The 18919-nt window shown below is 33.7% G+C and overlaps 1 protein-coding gene across 1 annotated transcript in view; it reads left to right on the plus strand.

The window, feature by feature from the left end:
* Nucleotides 1-13824: 13824 nt before the first annotated feature.
* The window catches only part of LOC118179910 (uncharacterized), a 67906-nt gene continuing 62811 nt past the window's right edge, over nucleotides 13825-18919 (plus strand). The window contains exon 1 of the mRNA XM_085820385.1: nucleotides 13825-13918. The gene's annotated coding sequence lies outside the window, so the exon portion shown is untranslated. The remainder of the gene's footprint in view (nucleotides 13919-18919) is intronic.

An 18919-nucleotide genomic window follows, 5' to 3' on the forward strand; every position in this document is an offset into this window, starting at 1 on the left:
CAGAAAGAATGGGCGAAATTTATGTCGGATGACACTTAAAAACTAGTTCAGTCAATGCCCAGACATCTGCAGGCTGTTTTGAAGAATAAAGGATATCCTACAAAGTATTGAAGTAATGTAAAAAAACTTATATTTAACTTTTTTTTTGAAAGTGTACGCAGACTTATTGGATGGAATTTCTGAGTTTTTTGAAAAAATTTAAAAAGTATTACACTGATATTATTTACTTTTTATTTAAGCTTACAATTTTAGCTAATAGAAGAAAAATATGCAATGATTAAAAAACATTTTTCTATGCTTTAAATTTTAAATTAAAAAAAACACTTAGTCTGTACACAGACTTTTGTAGCTAACTGTATGCAGTCTGAACTAAATTTTTTTAGCATTTCACTTTGTGATTATTGTCATCATATTTGTCATTATGATGAGAATAAAATCTTCATCGTTAAGGAATGTATGTGTTGGGGATATTACACCTTGTGCCTTATAATATAACATGTATGAAATCTGTGAACTAAGCATTTCATTCACTTACATGTCAACCCTCACATAGTCATTACTATGCTTTAGCCGACCAGTAAAGTCGCTGAACACTGGTAGTTCAGTCCGAGGTTCGAATCCCGCGAATGGGCTGGCTGCATGGGCGTTTTAGTGGTTTTTCCCATGTGTAATGTGTATACGAGCCAGTTTTCCTTAGAAAAGTCCTCCACAAAAGCATCCCTTCCCTTAGGCAGATAGCCCTCGTGTGCTTTGCCATAATTAAATACACCAACACCATTACTATGTTTTACTGCACTGGAAGCTAACTCAAAACTTCGTTCAATGTTTTGCAGATCTTTTTTTGTTGTTAGATGCAATCGTTTGAGGCCAGAATCAGATATGGAATCGTGAATTTCATCCAAAATTGCATCAAATGGTACTTTAGCAGCTATTTTTGATGCAATAAAGGTTCTATCCTTACTTGAAAGGAAAAGATGACGCATATCATTTTCATGGCCTACATGTGTTTTCTGGAAATATGCATAGTATTCCTCTCGTTTTGATTTGACCAATTTTATTTTTGCATGACAATAAGCATTAATTTTTTTACTGCCCAGTAGCTTTATGTGTTGCTTTCCAGAACTCTGTGAATGAAAATGCCCTGAATGATGACATGTAAAATATGTAACTGTACCAGTGGCATTTGGTTTTCAGATACATGTATTATAAATTTCGACTTTATTTTCTAAATCATCTTTCCATTCATGAAAACTTTCATAGGATTCAGATTTTAATTCTGATGTTTCAAGTTTTACATCATGAACTTGTAAAAAGTGTTCATTTATCAACTCATTTTCAAAATCCCCTTTACACAAAGGACATTTGTACTGTCTCTTAGTTGAAATGTGATCACCATTACAACTAGAGTCACATATTTTGAGTTTGGATGTTTCACATACTTTTAAATTTAGAGACTGCAATATGTGTTCATCCATTGGATAGCATTTTATTACATGCCTTTTCAAATTAAATTTGGAAAAAACGAATTTCCCACGTCCGCATGGAAACTTGTTTGATGTAATCATATCCGTAGAAATATCCGAATTAGTTTATTTTCATCAGATTGAACATTTGGCTCTGAAAAGGGCCCTTTACTAAAGTGATCATTTGGTTTATTAAAGTGATCAGGACCGTTTTGTTTTAAAATGATCAGAGATGTTTGATCAAATTAGCTTGTAAACACTCGACTACGAAAAATGCAATGCGTGGATTTCCGTTCACTAGAGCTGGAGCAAACCGCATGTATTCGTTACTGAGTAACGGGTACATCGGTTGACTCGAAGTACCGATTCGGTACTCACAAATTCATTTCGTTACTCGCATCTGTCGTACGATGCGGTTTGTTCGAGTACGAACGATGCGGGCTTATTCACAAAGCCTACAGACCGTTTCTTCTGCTCTTTGCTCCGATTGGTTAAAAGAGGTAGGGTTACAGAATCTAGTGCTTGGCGACTTTTGGTTCATCGCCTTTACAATTTGTATCTAAGCGTGGTGTACCAAAAAGTGAGCATAACCCACCGGAGAAACCGCAGACCTGTGGTAACGAGCGCGAGAATAATTCTCAGACTTCTAGGTCGCCGGATCTATCCCCACTCGTAGCTTTTATAAACTCTGCTTTATACGGATTTATTTTTATTTTAACTTTATTGAATGACTTTGTCATTATTTTTCTTTTAGCATTCGGGTACGGTGTTAAAAATTAAACGCCTTTATTTTCTCTATTTTTGTTAATGTTGATTTTTCTTATTTTTATTTACTGTTTTGTACTCTTTGTAGTAGGTACCAGTAAGCAAGATTACGATCCAAGATCCCGAAAAGCGTTTCAATAGATATAGCCCATAATGGAATAAAATATAATTTTAGTTATACTTACTCGTAAAAAGAATAGGTATCCGACACCCTTAAATGTTTACTGAATGTTTTCATTAGGTTAATTTTTTAATATTCCTTTATTTGTATAAATTAATGTGCTATGAAAATTTACATAACAGGCTCTTCCTAAGTGAAATAACGAAAAAGTGCATATGCTGTCTCGATATAAACACCTTTTCTTGTAAAACAATTACGTACTTTTAAAAGTTTAAATTCAAATACAAATAAACTATTAATAAGATCAGTAGGTTATTTAAGATATATTCCACACAATTCCTCTAAGCTTTCATTCATAAACTAAAAAAATATTGAATGAAATAAATGCTGTTTCCGTTTGTTTGCTGTTAATTACCACTCCTACAGGGCGATAACTCGCCATTCCAAATATGACCGCCAAGCAGATGTTTCCTCCAATGAAGAGCAGCCCGTAGCGAAATTGTCTGTAGGCTTTGTGAATATGCACGATGCGGTTGCTATACGAATACGAATGATGCGATTTCTATGCGAATACGAATGATGCGGTTTCTATGCGAATGCGAATGATGCGGTTGCGTTACAATGTGCTCATATTTTTCATAGATAATTTTGAATTTTTTTGGACATCGGGCAAATTCTTGTTTACATTATGTGTTTTAGTTGAAATACTATTTAGTTTAGTTGTTGATATTTAAGAAGATGAGCAATTTTGATAGCGGGAAGCGTTATTTTGTATTTGCTTTTTACTATTGCTATTTATGTTTGTAATTTGAAAATTTAGATGATTATTTATTTATTTATTTTCTTGAACGTGCCATAGTGAGATTTTATTGATTTGAAATATTTATATACTGCACTTAGGTATTGTTTATATAAGAATATGTAGGTTAATATAGGTTCTTTACTTCCTTGTATTAAATAAAATGGTAGTAATTATTGTAATCGAGAAAACTTTGGGTATCATATTTTAACGGAAATATCCGTTTTTGACGATTACGGAATCCATGTGAATTATTTTTTGGGGTGACGTATGTACGTACGAACACAATGAAGGACTCTCTCTTTTTTTTTTCAAAAAAAAACTTATTGTTAAATGTAATCCCATTTACTCTAAGCTGATACTTATGACTAATGATTATGACTGTAAGTTGATACTTGAAAGGGATTTTTTTCGTGATGTGCAAGTACGTATGTATGCATTTTGCATAACTCAAAAACGATTAGTTATAGAACGTTGAAATTTTGTATATGGGTCCGTTATAACATCTAGATGTGCACCTCCCTTTTTATTGCAATTGGTAATGCTACCAAACATAAATATGTATATATATATCAAATAAATTATAATTAAATGTAAAGCACATATATATATATGTCCTTATAATTAAATTTAAAGTACACACACACACACACACAAACATATATATATATATATATATATATATAATAAAAGCTTTGGCTTTTATTTTATTTAATTATCACTAAATAAGTTACTTGACTTTTATTTTCGCAATCATTGGTTGTAGTCAGGACTTAATTTTTAAAATTAGAAGTGCTGGAGCTCTATGGAAGGCCATCAGGAAAGATGAATAAATAAATAAATAAATAAAATAACTATTACAATAATAAAATAATTAGCAACTAGAATATTAAATGATTATTATTATAATTCAATAAAAATTTAAAGACAAATGAAAATTTAGTTAATTCTTAAATTAATGATCAATAACTAAATAATGAAATAAAATACCAGACATCGTCTTGTTTGGGGGCTGTGGCTAAAATTGCAATTTAAGAACTAAGCCGAGCATTAGCTAAATTTAGGCTTTTGATGAGAAAATAATGTACTGTTTACCAGAGTATAGATAGAAATTTGGTTATGTAGCCCATTCTTCTAAAACGACGTTTCGTCGCTGCCTTCCACCACCAATTCTCTTTTTTTTTTTTTTTTCCCGGTTTCGGTTTATTCGGTTACAGCAAAGCACACTAGGGCTGTTGCCCCTACGGGGAGGGAGGCCTTCGTGGAGGATTTTTTAAAGGGAACTGACTCATATGCAAGTTACACACGGGGAAAACCACGAAAATTGAACCCCGGACCGAACTATTAGTGCTCAGCGACTTTACCGCTCGAACTCTGGTGGGCTCTTTTTTTCTTTTCATTCGCTGTTTGAAAAACGGGTGTTCACTTTACGATAAAGTAAGCACCTGTTTACTTCAATTAAAATGTGTGAGACGATATGACTCTTCCTACTTTAATCTCACTTAGCTTTTGATTTCTAATATTGATTCAATGTTTTCTGTAGACAAAGTATTCTGATTAGAATAATGGATATCAAACATGTTCAAAAGGTGTTTATCTGAATATAATTAGGTTTTTATAACATAGGGCCCATTTTATTAGTTTCACATAGTTCTAAAGCAATTGACCGCAGTATCGCTGTTTTGAAAGAAAGTAAAAATGTGAGAAATGTATAATGAACATTAATATACAAGCTTTATTAAAAGTAGTCAGCCTTTTAAAACGTGACCGTCTATGCTTTTAGATGATTTTTGGAGCTCTGTGCATTTGCTCTGGCATTTTAAAAAAGTGATGTTCAATATCAACGTATGTTTATGTTCTCAAAAATACAGGTTTCTTTCAGAAAGCGACCTCTTAGAAGTCGTCAATAAATGATTCAGTATAGTTATTTTCTAATAGAATATTTAGCTATGCATTCAACAAATATACAACAAATGGAAGACAAATCATTAAAAAAATTAAAATTTGGAACATTAATAATAATTTTTTTGTTATACATAAAATATTATTAATGAATGATGAATTTATATCATATTATATATAAATCAAAATTTAACTCCTATACCTTTATAATAAATTGGAGAAAAGCTATAAAGTGAATTAATTTTTAAAAACAAAACGAAAATTAAAAAAGAAATTTTTTTGTCATATACCTAGAATCTAAAATTGACGAATACTGAATTTTACGCCTCATGTGTGTATGCGTGTGTTTAATTATGGCAAAGCACACTATGGCTATCTGACTAAGGGATGGATGCTTTCGTGGAGGAGTTTCTAAGGGAAACTGGCTTGTATACACGTTATACATGGGGAAAACCACGAAAACACCCATGTAGCCGGATCGTTCGCGGGATTTGAACCTCGTACCGAACTACGAGTGTTCAGCGACTTTACCGCTCGGCCGCTGGTGGGCCATTTTACGACTCATATAATAATAAATGCATATTCATATTGTAACAGAAATTTTGTTAGAAGTCTAGCATATGTATAGTTATTTGTGATCTTTTAAAAATGTCGTAACATGATGCATATTTATCATTATTGTGAACCAAAACAGTATGCTTTACATCTTTACAAATATACGTGATAGATTTTAATATTTATTTCTGCATATACTTACGTTTCCCAAAGACACGAAAGCAAGTCAAGCAGATTAAGCAGACTTAAGTTCTCTGTTAGCTAGTGTAACATAATTTCGGATTCTATGAGCCTTCCAGAATTATTAGCAAAATAGTGGAAATGTCTTTACAAAGTGTTTTTATAAGCAAACAGCAGCTGTACACTGAGCAGTGATCAACTGATATATTTCTTAAATGATTTGGTTTAGTTGATTATGACAAAACACACTGGGGCTATGTGCCTAAGAGGAAAAATGTCTTCGTAGAGCACTTTCTTAGGAAAGCTGGCTCGTATGGTACGTGGTATGCTGGCTCGTATGGTACGTGGTAAGCTGGCTCGTATGGTACGTGGTAAGCTGGCTTGTAAGCTGGTACGGGAAAAAAACCACAAAACGCTTATGAAGCCAGCCCGTTTGCCTGAGATCGAACTCAGGTCGGAACTACCAGTGTTCAGCGATTTTACCGCTCGACCGCTGATGAGCCATTTCTTAAATGAATAAAGGTATACTCATTGCATTATGAAATAACATTGATTGAAATATTTAGTGCTTCACTATTATCTCTAATAAAGTAACATAAAAATGTCCTTACCTTTTATAGATTTCTAAATTTCTTTTAAGCTCTTTCTTAATTCGTACTTAACCTATGCATGTGCGAATGTTTTTATCGATTATATTGTTAAGTGTAAAAAGCAAGTTGACATTTATAACATAGCATTCCTTGTCTTAACAAATAACAGTCTCAACTAGGAGTTTTTGGAAAGGGGATGAATCGGGGAAATTTCACCCTTTCGTCATTAGCGGTTCTGATGAAGGGAATGGGGGAAGCAGCAAACGAAATAACGAATAACGGACAAATAACGAAAGCTAATCTTTAATGCGGTCTTCCAGTTTCTGTATTTTTATTTGGGAAAGTTTTATGGTCATTATGAAAAAGTGAAAATTTGATATGGATTCCTTCTACGACTATTTAAATTATGCTTATTTTTGCTGCACTTCATTTAAACTTATTTCCTCGAATTATTCTAACTCAATTAAGCGATACCCGAAGGCAAGTTACAAATGGCACCAAACATTGCAAATTTTGAAACTAAATTTCCCGGTCAATCTTTGTCCTACGGAACTCAAACTTCTTGCATTTTTATTTTTTCATAACAAGTATAAAACTTTGCCAGATATAAATATAGAAACCAGAAGACGACATTAAAAGTTAGATTTCATAATTTGTCCAAAATTAATTCTTTTTTAAATTTGATATTGACAAAATATGAATATTTTCGTCATTTAAAATACTTCTGTATTTTTGTTGCACCGTATTTAAACTTGCTTCCTCAAGTTATTGACATTAAATTACATTAATTCCATTATCTATTGGAAAATAATTATAGCAAATCATCTATTTACAACATCTCTAAAAGGTCACCTTTTAAGAGATCTCTATTTTGGGAAACATAAACAAACATTGGTAGTGAACATCATCTTTTTAAGACCACCACATGTAAAATCCTCTAAAAGCATGAATGGTTGCATTTAATGAAGACCTATTACTTTTAATAAGGAATGTAACATTAATCTTAATTATTCATGTTTTTGATGTGTGTGCCAAAATAGTGATACCGTACTTCCGTTGCTTTAGAAATGTGTGAAATTAAAAAAAATGGATATTATACAACAAAAATGTTATTATATTCAGATACACACCTTTTGAACACGTCTGAAATTCATTATTCTGCTCAACATAATTTGTCTGCATAAAATATTAAATATTATTAAAAAATCAAAAGCTAAGTCGAAGTAGAAACAGTCATCTCCAAGGATAAATAAGTCCTGAAGTCTTCTAAGTCCTGAGTCATCTCTTCTAAACCATTTTAATTGAAGTAAACAGACGTTCGCCTTATCGTAAAGTAAACACTTATTTTTCAAACAGCGGATGAAACGGGAAAGAGGGAATTGGTGGGGGAAGGCAGCGAACGAAATAACACTTTTTCGAGCTGGGGATGAAATGAGAAAGGACGAAACGATACTAAGCCAATAAGACAAGATCTGGTATTTTACTTTATTATTTAATTAATCATCATAAACTTAAAAATTATTTTAATTTTTATTTGTTTTTACATTTTTATTAAATTTTACTTATAAGTATTTTATACTTCAGTTGCTAATTATTATGTTACTTTAATTATTCATTATTTTAATCACTATTTTTTATTATTTTAATTATTAAGTTTTTTAATAAGTAATTTTTTGTTATTTTAATTATTAATTAATGTTATTATTGTAATATTTATTTCCTTTCTTTCTTTATTTTTTCCTATTTTCCTGACGGCCTTCCGTAGGCGCTTCTGACTTTAGAAACTAAGCCCTGACAGCAATAGAAAATTTAATAATGAATCATATCCAGTGCACAAAAAAATAATAGCCAAAATAAAGTGAATTATTTCTACTCAAAAATGCGACGCAAAACTCCCTATCGCAGCACTACCCAGTTCCCGCGGGGTAGAAAAGCTCACGTGATTCAATGCGATGCGACGTTTCAAGGCCCTTTTTAGGGCCGTAGACCGATAAACTAGGCTCAGGATACGGATACCGATGGATTTTACCGAAAGTAACGAGTAACGATACGATAGTAACGAGTACTGGTTCACCGAGTAACGAATACATACGGGTACTTAATTTCTCGTTACTTCTACAGCACTACCGTTCACTAGCTATTCTATCATTTGAGATCCCTTCCCACAACCGGAAATGACATACTGCGAGCGAAGAGAGTGTGGAACTCTGGGATAGATGAGAACCCAATATCTAGGCGCTTGTCTCAGACACTAGTTTCCTCTCCTGTCGCTGAGCTCCTAGAGACAAGACAGGGATTTTTCAGCTCCTGCTTGCTTTGGTGTTCGCCCTTGCATTCCAGCACCGAACCGCCTCGTTTCGGTTTTCTCTCGAGGACTCCGGCTGCGGACCGCTCCTTGGACTACAAGCTCGGACCGACTTCTGCAAAAAATGCGGTAAGATCTCTCCTTTTGTTCTCTGTACGTCAGTGCAATGGCAAACGGTCAGATTACTAAGCATTTATTTGAGTTATGTCAATTCTCCAATTTTGGTATCACTGATACACATATTGAGGAATTTGATTTAAAAAATGATAGTAACATATCCGCTTTTATGTGGATAGTCACTAAAATCGGCAAACCCACATTTGAAACTATTTGTAAACTTAAGGATCAACTCTTAGATGAGTTCAAAATTCTAAATGCAGCCCCACAAAAAAATGAACAGATCGATAACGATCTCGATACTATCTCAGCGAAACTAAAAATCTGCGACATGTTTATTAGCCTGAATAAACCCTTAAAAAGATGTAATAGTAACCCGGCAGTAAACAGCAACCACATAAAAGGATCTGAAAAAAAAAAAAAAATGCAACTCAAACAGTAATTCACCACAGAAAGCTACTTTGAATTCCCAACCACAAAAGCTAATTGTTCAACAGTATAATTCTGTCCCCAACTCCCCACAAAAACAGAATCAACCCACGAATGACCTGGAAAGAGATATCCCACAAAACAACCCTATAAAACGCACACATAGCGACAAAAACAGAAAAAAGAGATCAGAAGTTGACAGCGAAGGCTTCAAAACCCCTCGCATCACAAATAAACGAACATTTTCCGAAACGGAAATCACACCTCCTCTCCAACAAAATAAATACGAAAAATTAAACAATGAAGAAATGATGGATCAAAACAACGAAAATAATACAGAAGAATTTATCATCCCAAAGAAAACTGCCTCACACATCCCCCCTATCGTCCTACAGGACTTTACGGCGAATTGGGACAGAATGAAAGAAGAATTTGAAACAATTGGAATTACAAAGATTAAAGGAAATTTAAAAGGGGACACCCTTACCATAAGAGTATATGATCCCGAAGATTATCGTAAAGCCACCGAATTGCTTACTAAACGGGATATTCCATACCATACGTACAAACTTAAAAGCGAAAAACCTTTAAAATCCATAATCAAAAAACTTCCAAGAACCTCAAACCCGGAGATCATAAAACAAGAAATCGCCAGTATGGGCATCCCCATCACAAAAATAAAACAAATAGAAAAATTCGAAGACGGCAAAATTATTAAATTACCTGTTTTCCTCGTGGAAACCAAAAGAAACAACGAGGGGAAAAAATATTTAACATCACTTCACTACGTGGACTTGATGTCTTGGTATGCTCGTACAAAAGCCGCCCAGGACCAGTTCAATGCCATAGATGCCAAAGATACGGGCATATAAAGTAAAAGTGCAATTACAAACCAAGATGCCAAAAATGCGCAGGCCCTCACGAAGGATATACATGCAAACAAGACAAAAACTTACACTCAGCAAAATGTGCATTATGTGGTTTAGACCACGTAAGCTCCTCAAAACTGTGTAAATTCCACCCTAATAATATCAAAAAAGCAATAGAAACTCGTAAAACGGAAAATGCTCAACCTCCGCAACCTACATTCCAACTCACTCAAGAAGATTTCCCTGCTCTACCAACGGCAGCACAAAATACCAGTACGCAAGCGGCTGTATCCGCTCCTTCAACTCAGAAACAGACTCAAGAACCGGAACCTCCCTCCTTCTGCGAATGGATCAAATTGCAGCTTACAAAAGCAAAAGAATTTCTAAAAAGCTTCAAAGAAGCTAAAAACATTATGACTAAAATCGAGGTTGTTATGGCAGCCATAGAATATTTTTCATCTCTAAACTATGATTTCTAGTCCCTTAAGTAATGCACACAAGATTATCACCACTAGCAAGTGCTTTCTTAAAGTCACTTTCTTCAATGCTAACGGTGTTCATAAGCAAAAGGAGGAAATCAAAAACTTTCTCATCACCCATAACATAGACATCATGCTGCTCAACGAAACACATCTAAGGAAATCACATCGGATAAATTTCCCTGGATACCGGACCATTCGAGACGATAGAATTCATAACAGAGGTGGAGGTACTGCAATAATTATTAAAAACTACCTTCGTTTCGCCAAATATGAAATACCTAACACTGGCAATATCGAAAAAACAGCTGCAATAATTTATAGTGGACTGAATGAAGCCTATTTATTCATCTCAGTTTACAACCCCCCTGGCAATAGACTAAACAATAATGATCTAAATAATCTTACAGCTGCTAATTTTCCTACTTTAATTGCGGGCGATCTTAACGCTAAAAATCAAGCTTGGAATTCAAGATTCAACAATACAAATGGAAATTTCTTGAACAACTACCTATTAAATCAAGACCTAAAAATTGTCGCACCTTTCACCCCCACTAGAATTCATCATGATGGCTCCGGAGACATCCTTGATGTTTTATTACTCAAAAATATTAATCAAACTCCTTCTCTGGAAGTTACTTATGACCTTAATTCTGATCACCTGCCAGTCACCTTTGACTTCTATGGATTCTATCACCCTTTAAAAAAACATCTTACCAAAACTAACTGGAATCTAGTCAATAATCTTCTGCAAAATTATACCTGCAATAACAATTACCCCCATAGCTTTGCAATAGAGAACGAAATTCATAAATTTACTACTACCATTCAAAACGCTATTTCCACTGCTACTTACTCAGTAAAAGAAAATAAATCTCAAACCCTTCCCACCCAGATCAAAAATACAATCAAGCTCAGAAACGAAGCCATTAAGACCTGGCATCAGTCTAGAAATCCAAATGATAAAAGGCACCTCAATTACCTAAACCGCAAAATCAAGACTGATATTCAAGAATACAGGAATCAACAATGGGATCACCTACTTGAAAATTTGGAGCCGAACCATGAAAATGTTTGGAGAATCGCGCGCTCCCTCAAAAATAATAACAGTTATACCCAGCATGCAATTGAACACTCAGGAACTAAATATTATTCGGACCAAGATATTGCTGACCTCATGGCAGAAGTACAAGAAAATATCTATAAACCCCTCCCGTCTAATAACTCGGAAACTGAAAATGAAGCTAATGAGGCAGTCAACTTCATTCGCAATTTTACGCCTCAAAGGCACATACAGTTTACTTCTCCTAAAGAGGTTAAAAACATTATTAAAAACCTTAAGCCAAGAAAAGCGAAAGGTTACGACCAAATAAATAATGAAGCACTTAAAGCCCTGCCAAATAGATGCATTATCAATCTCTGCAATATTATTAATGGTTGTATTAGACAATCCTACTTCCCCAAACAATGGAAGCATTCTATCGTAATATTCATTCCCAAACCGGGCAAAAACCCAAAGGATGTCAATAGCTATCGACCCATCAGTCTTTTGCCTGCTATAGGTAAAATTTATGAGAAAATCCTTAACAATAGACTCACAGACTTCCTAGAAAATAACGACATTATTGATAACCTACAATTTGGATTCAGGAAAGGCACACATCAAGTCTTAAATCTTGTGGAAACTATTGCTCTTGCGTTTCAGAAAAAAAGTGCAGTTGCCGCATGCTACCTCGATTTATAAAAAGCTTTTGATCGAGTGTGGCATGCTGGGCTAATTCTAAAGCTCATCGATCTCGAAATTCCAAAAAATTTAATCAAAATTATCTTCTCTTTTCTACGTAACAGAACTTTCCAAGTCAGAATAAGAAATACCCTCTCCAAAAAGAAAAGGATGTTTTGTGGCGTCGCTCAAGGTAGTGTTTTGAGCCCAAAACTTTTCAATATTTATATTAACGATCTTCCTCAACCACCTAACTCCAAAGTACTCAAATATGCAGATGATGCTGTTGTACTCTCGGAATCAATTCAACCTCAACTGGCCATTAATAATCTCCAAATGTATGTAAACAATATCGCACACTGGTGCACAATTTGGAAAATAAATCTCAACGCTCACAAATGCAATACTGTTCTCTATAGACGTTATAAAAAACTACAGAATGTCAACACTGAACTTAAAATCAATAGCACTCCTATCCCACATAATGATGCTTATAAATATCTGGGTGTCTATATAGATAAACAGCTGAACTTCAAAACCCACCTTCAATACATTGCCAATAAAGGGAATTCTGCTTATATGGCTATTTATCCACTTATTGGACGTAACTCCAAACTTAACTTAAATACAAAAAAGATTCTATATACTTCTCTCATAAGACCGATCCTTACATATGCCGCCCCTGCTTGGGCTATTGGCAATAAAAATGAAAGAAAAAAGATTGGTATTTTACAAAATAAAATATTACGATCAATCACAAACGCACCCTGGTTTATCAGGAATAAAGATATCCAGAAAGACCTTAAAATTCCTGATCTTATGGATCACATCCCCACCATATCTCACAATTTCTTTGAGAAAGCTAGGAATAGCGAGTACCAAGCAATCAAAAACATCATTGATTATGATCCAACTATAGAATATACGGTAAAAAGACCGCGCACAATACATCACAATCCTAGATGGTGATTGTAAATATGTAAATAGTGTAAATATCTTTTCCATTTATCCAAGATCTCATTTATTCAAGTTTATTTCTATTATTTTAATTTTCATTCAATTGTATCAATCATGTGACCACTCTGGTCAAATAGAACTTTGCAAAATAAGATCTTCTCTGATTTGCTGACCCACATCACGTGGGTCTCACTTGTTGCTTAGAATTCTGAGTGCTCCTCCCTCATTCAGGGAGTGGATGCCGAGGTTGAAGGATTGCTTTTCCGATCTGACCGCCATGCCGCCTGACTGCATGAGACCTGAAACCACTGCCGTAATAATTGCTAAATGCCAAATTGCTTATCACACGTTCAGCTATAATCGCAGGATTAACTCCTATAAATTTTTCGCCTCTGTGCGGGTGTTATACACCATTATCTTCTTTTACCAACCGGCTGATACAGCATGACAGAAACCGAATGGATTAAGGCTCTTAGTAGCCAAGGCCATTTTTGTAACAGCAATAGAATAGAATAGACACTAGTTTCCTCCCGATTCCTCCCTGATCATTTGCGCAGATTCACGCGCAGCTTGTTTACTCCAAGGAGCTCGGCGTGGTCAAAGCCGATTTTTTTTAAAATGCCGTGTGGTTGAAACGTTACGAACTGGGTGCGCATTACTGAGTGTAAATTAATTTCTTTAGTTAGTTTTTATGAAATAGTTTTCTTTTTAATTGGTATACATATTTATTTGTTCAGATGTTTTATTATAAATCTTTACATAAAGGAAGAATTCATGATTTATTCACCTACAGCCCAAAGCTATTAGAGATACAGATATCAAAACTTAGGAGCTTATTCCTTTTGTACCGAAGATATCATTTAAGAAGCGATTTTTTAAGATTCGGTGGGCAAAACGTGTTTTTATGCTTTTTCATATAAGGAAGAAACATGTACATAAGGTTATTGCTTTAAAATGTATGGAATATGAATACCTAAAAACCAATTTCAAACGTTTTCAAAATTCAGCCCCGAAGGGGGGGGGAAACGTGTTCTTCACATATTCCTTCACACATCAGATATCCATAAGACAAACTTATGAATTATTGCTGTAAAATGTAAGGAATACGAATAAATGCTGACATCAACATGTGTGGGGAGGGGGACTGATTGGCATAAAATACAAGTTTATATAATGTACAAGTAAGCCTAATTAAAGGTACACACCAGGTATATAAAGCTAGTTAGTATAAAAAAAAGCTTAAGGTTTCTATTATTTAATGTTATTAATAATTAAAACCCCAAAATAAAAATGTAGCAGCATGTGGCAATTCAAAAAACTGTGATGAGATTGTTACAATGTTCAGTTAATTTTAAACAATTCTACACATAATAAAATGGCCAGTGCACAACATGTGAATGAACATGGGGTTGAATAATTAGAAAATAAAAAACTTGACAAATATGAAATAGTACAAAATATTGCTTACTGTTCAAATTTGGGATTGACTCAGTTTCTCCAAAATATATTTATCTACATTAAAACGTTTGGTAATAATCTATTGACTGAATAGTATAAAAGTCAATGAATGATTGATTATATGGAAAATATTTGGTATTGTTGAACTTGGGGGGGGGGAAGGAAGACAGTAATGCAAGGAGGATGAACAAAAATAGACTTACTCATTAATCACAGAATACATCAGCCTATCACGAGGACCTGAGATAAAGGTTCAAAACCCTGTTCTGACCTTCTACATCTGTTCCTGATCATTTTAAGGATCAGAGTTGGAATTATCTTATTATTAAAGAGAAGTTCTGAAGAATGAGAGTGTATTATATAAATAAGAAAAAAATATCATCTGACACATATAAAACACATACAGGCATTCATTATTTGATGTATAGATTTTGAGCGTGAAGGTGCATTTGCCCCTCGCTCCCTATTTTAACTTCTCTAATTTTTCTTGTCCTTTATGCTTGATCAGATAGCCTGGCTCAGTAAAAGTAGGCGGCCAGTGCAACATTGATTAAAAATACAGTTATAACCACGTGCAGTGCTGATAAGGACCACGTGTTTCTGAGACTCCTTCTCCTTTATTTTCTTATATTATTTCTTATATTTATTATAGGGACCTTTAGCTGCCCTCGAAATCAATTGTTTCACTATACTTACGCTAAATACAAGGTTGTTTTTACGATTTTGATTCACTTACAGGCAGCTGAAAGATGATATTTTAGATCATAAAAATGGACAAAAGGAATTGTGAATAGGTACTAATGACTATTGTTAAAATACAGTGGCTCCCAAAAGTGTTAGTACACTTATGATTTTCATTGAAATAGGACTCTATCCATTAATCAAAAGTAAACTTTCTGAATGAGACTCACAATGTTCAAGATTTATAATCTATTTGTAACAAAATTACATGAAATATTTTTTAAATATAGCAAAAATTCATTTTTAAGAAATTAATAATCAAAAAATGACAAACATTTTATCTCACAAAAGTCTTCGTACACTTCAAAAAAAAATCTTGACATATTAGTAAATGTTTTCATTTTTCGTTAAATTAATATTAGTAGGATATCCTTTAGCATCCACAACAGCTTTCAAACACCTGGGAATAGATTTTACTAGTTTTTTTTTAGGGGGGGGGTAATTTCTGTATCAATGTTCACCCATTCTTTCCATCATGGCTGTTTTGAGTTCGCTTTTCATTTTGATGTTGTGATTTCGTATTCTAACCTCCAGCTCTTTCCAAATGTGTTCTATGGGGTTTAAATCTGTCAACTGAGGTGGTGTTTTCAAAACCTGTGGACAATTATAGAGACACTACTGGCAAACGTTTAGAGCCGTATACTTAGGATCGTTATCATGATTAAAAATAAAGTTGTTTCCAATACCCAAATTTTGGGCTGATAATTTTAAATTGTCTCTTAAATATTTAAATTAAAAGAATGATTCATTATGCCATCAATAAATACCAAATTACCGAGTCCTGATGCTGTCATGCCCCCCCCTCCCCACAAGAACACCTCCACCGCCATGCTTAACTGTTCCAACTAAGTTCTTAGAATGAAGTTCCTCATTTTTTCTTCTCCATACAGTTATTCGACCATCGGAACCAAAAATGTTAAATTTGCTTTCGTCAGCAAATAGGACATTATTCCAGTGCGTTTCGGGTGTATTTATCATTGATTCTTGCGAATGCTTTCTGTTTGCCTAAGCTTTCTGTTTTTCTCACTAACAAAATTATTTTTACGGGTAGAACGCCCATGTAATCCAGTTTCTCTGAGAACTCGTTGAATAGTTTCAGGTGAAATCAAAGTAGAAAACTTTGCATTAAATTCTTCAGAAACTTTTACAGAACTCAAACGCGGGTTTTTTACAAATTTTCTAAGAATAAATCCCTCATCACATTTAGTTAACTTTCTCGGTTGACTTTTTCTTACCTTGCTTTCAGTCCAATTTTCTTCTTTAAAGCGTTTTATCACATACTGCACTGTAGAATGGGGTAAATTAACTAATTTATTGATATTGCAAATTTATTTAATATTATGATATTGATATTGCAAATTTATTCATGATCAATTTTCGAATGCTGTAATTTCTTTATGACTGCGACCTATTTTTCAATAATAAATAGAATATTATGAAGTAAACAGTAAACAATTAAAGCAAACAATTTTTTAAATTCCACCAGAATATAAAAATTAAAAAAAAGCAATTGATTATTCTAATTTTGATTTTATCCAAAAATATTTCAGTGTACGAAGACTTTTGTGAGATTGTTTATCATTTTCTTATTATTAATTTCTTAAAAATAAAGTTTCGCTATATTTTAAAAATATTTCATGTAATTTTGTTACGAAGATATTATAGATCTTATTATTAAAATCTCATTCAGAAAGTTTACTTTAAATTAATGGATAGAATCCTATTTCAATGAAAATCATAAGTATACGAAAACTTTTGGGAGCCACTGTATATATTTTTCACTAGATGTGTTAAGTTTCTTCAGTGAAATTATGTGTAAAATTTTTGTGATCCAAAATAATTTTTAGAACTGTATTTTTGTCTTCATTCTGTGAAGTTACTGTAGAAGTTTTTGTCAATTAATTTTTTGTTTTGTATTTGAGAATCTTTTGGGTATTATATTTTTATTAGGTGGAATATCTTTATTAGCAGTTTGGGAAATGTATTTCTTGCGCATTTAACATATCAGCAGCTTCTAGTTGTAGTGGTGCTTATTTTAGAATCTTGTTTAACACATCACATTGTTTGTCATATTTTAATGAATCTACTAATTCTAAACATGTTTGTTATAGTTCATTCGGCTAATCTTTGGAATATGGTAACAGGTAGTTTGGCGACATTTTGGTAAGGCGATAAAAGTTACTAGCTAAGACTTTAGCAGTGTACATGGATAAAGTCAAGAGTTTGCGCAATGCCATTTTTGTGCAATTCTGGGATTTTTTTTAAAGTGAAAATAGGTCGACATGTACATGGATGATACCGTGTATGTGCAGTTCTTAAAAACGCGGCAAGCAGCGGGTGATTCTGCACTTTCTCTTAATTTCGCACCTAATCTTCGTCATGATTAAACATTTTTGTTCCACAAAAGTTCTAGTATAAGCGTAATTCGGCTAACAGATTGTTGGAAAAAACGTTAAGTAAAAAAAAGCCTTTACTTCGTGAAAACAAAATGGCGTCCAAAACAAAACTAGCAGGTTGCTGTAGCAGAGTTGGTCGCCAAATTTTCGCCAAGTTACCATAATCCAAAGATTAATCGTTCATTTTTTCTGTGTTCCACATCACATTGTTTGTCAGATTTTAATGAATCTACTAATTCTAAATATGTTAGTTCATTCTTTCTGCGTTCCAGTGAGAGGGTCTGCAATTTTTTTTTTTTTTTTTGGCTACTTAATTCAGAATTCATTTTCATCATCTATACTAAGTGGATAATTTATTATGCATTGTAGTTATAGTATAAGTAGTAATATTTCTAGTGTGCTGATATAAGTAATGTATTTAATAAGTAGCAGTATTTCTAGTGTGCTTGCACATACTCCACCTAACATATAAGGTATTTCTCTCACCTTCTTGGTGTGGTGGTCTGCACACTGGGCGCATATTCCAAAAGTCTGCGGTTCAATTCCTAGCGAAGCCATTGCTAATTTTTCAATCTCTCTTGCTTCCAATGTAAAATTCTAATGTCTGTACAGTGGCGCTCGAACTAAAAGGGTGTTAGATGATTGTCCTCCACACCCAGGATTTAGTGATTAGGTCCCATAAAAACTCCAGTCGTCCTTTAAAAGGGGGAGATAAAATATTTCTCCTACCTTCTTGGCATGCCTTCATGGTGTGATGTGTATCCAGAGGTCCGCGGTTTGATTCCTGGCGAAAGCGTTGAATAGTTTTCATCTTGCTTGCTTCCACAAAAATACCTAATATATCTACAAACTGATGAATTAATCTACAACAGCTGCATACATATCAACGAATGCATATATTACACTCGGTGCACTGTATGTGACATGTACAAGTTTTGTTACTTTCATGTATAGTGTATATTTCTGTATTATGTGTTTATGAAACAGACCACCCATTCTCATTCTGTATTACTTATAAACATAGTGTTTCATTTGTTTTCTGTCTGATTCTTAAATCCCAAATCTTACTT

This window comes from Stegodyphus dumicola, chromosome 7, assembly GCF_044657685.1.
Source record: "Stegodyphus dumicola isolate Sdum_Otavi_A_Nest chromosome 7, ASM4465768v1".
NCBI classification, from domain to species: Eukaryota; Metazoa; Arthropoda; class Arachnida; order Araneae; family Eresidae; genus Stegodyphus; species Stegodyphus dumicola.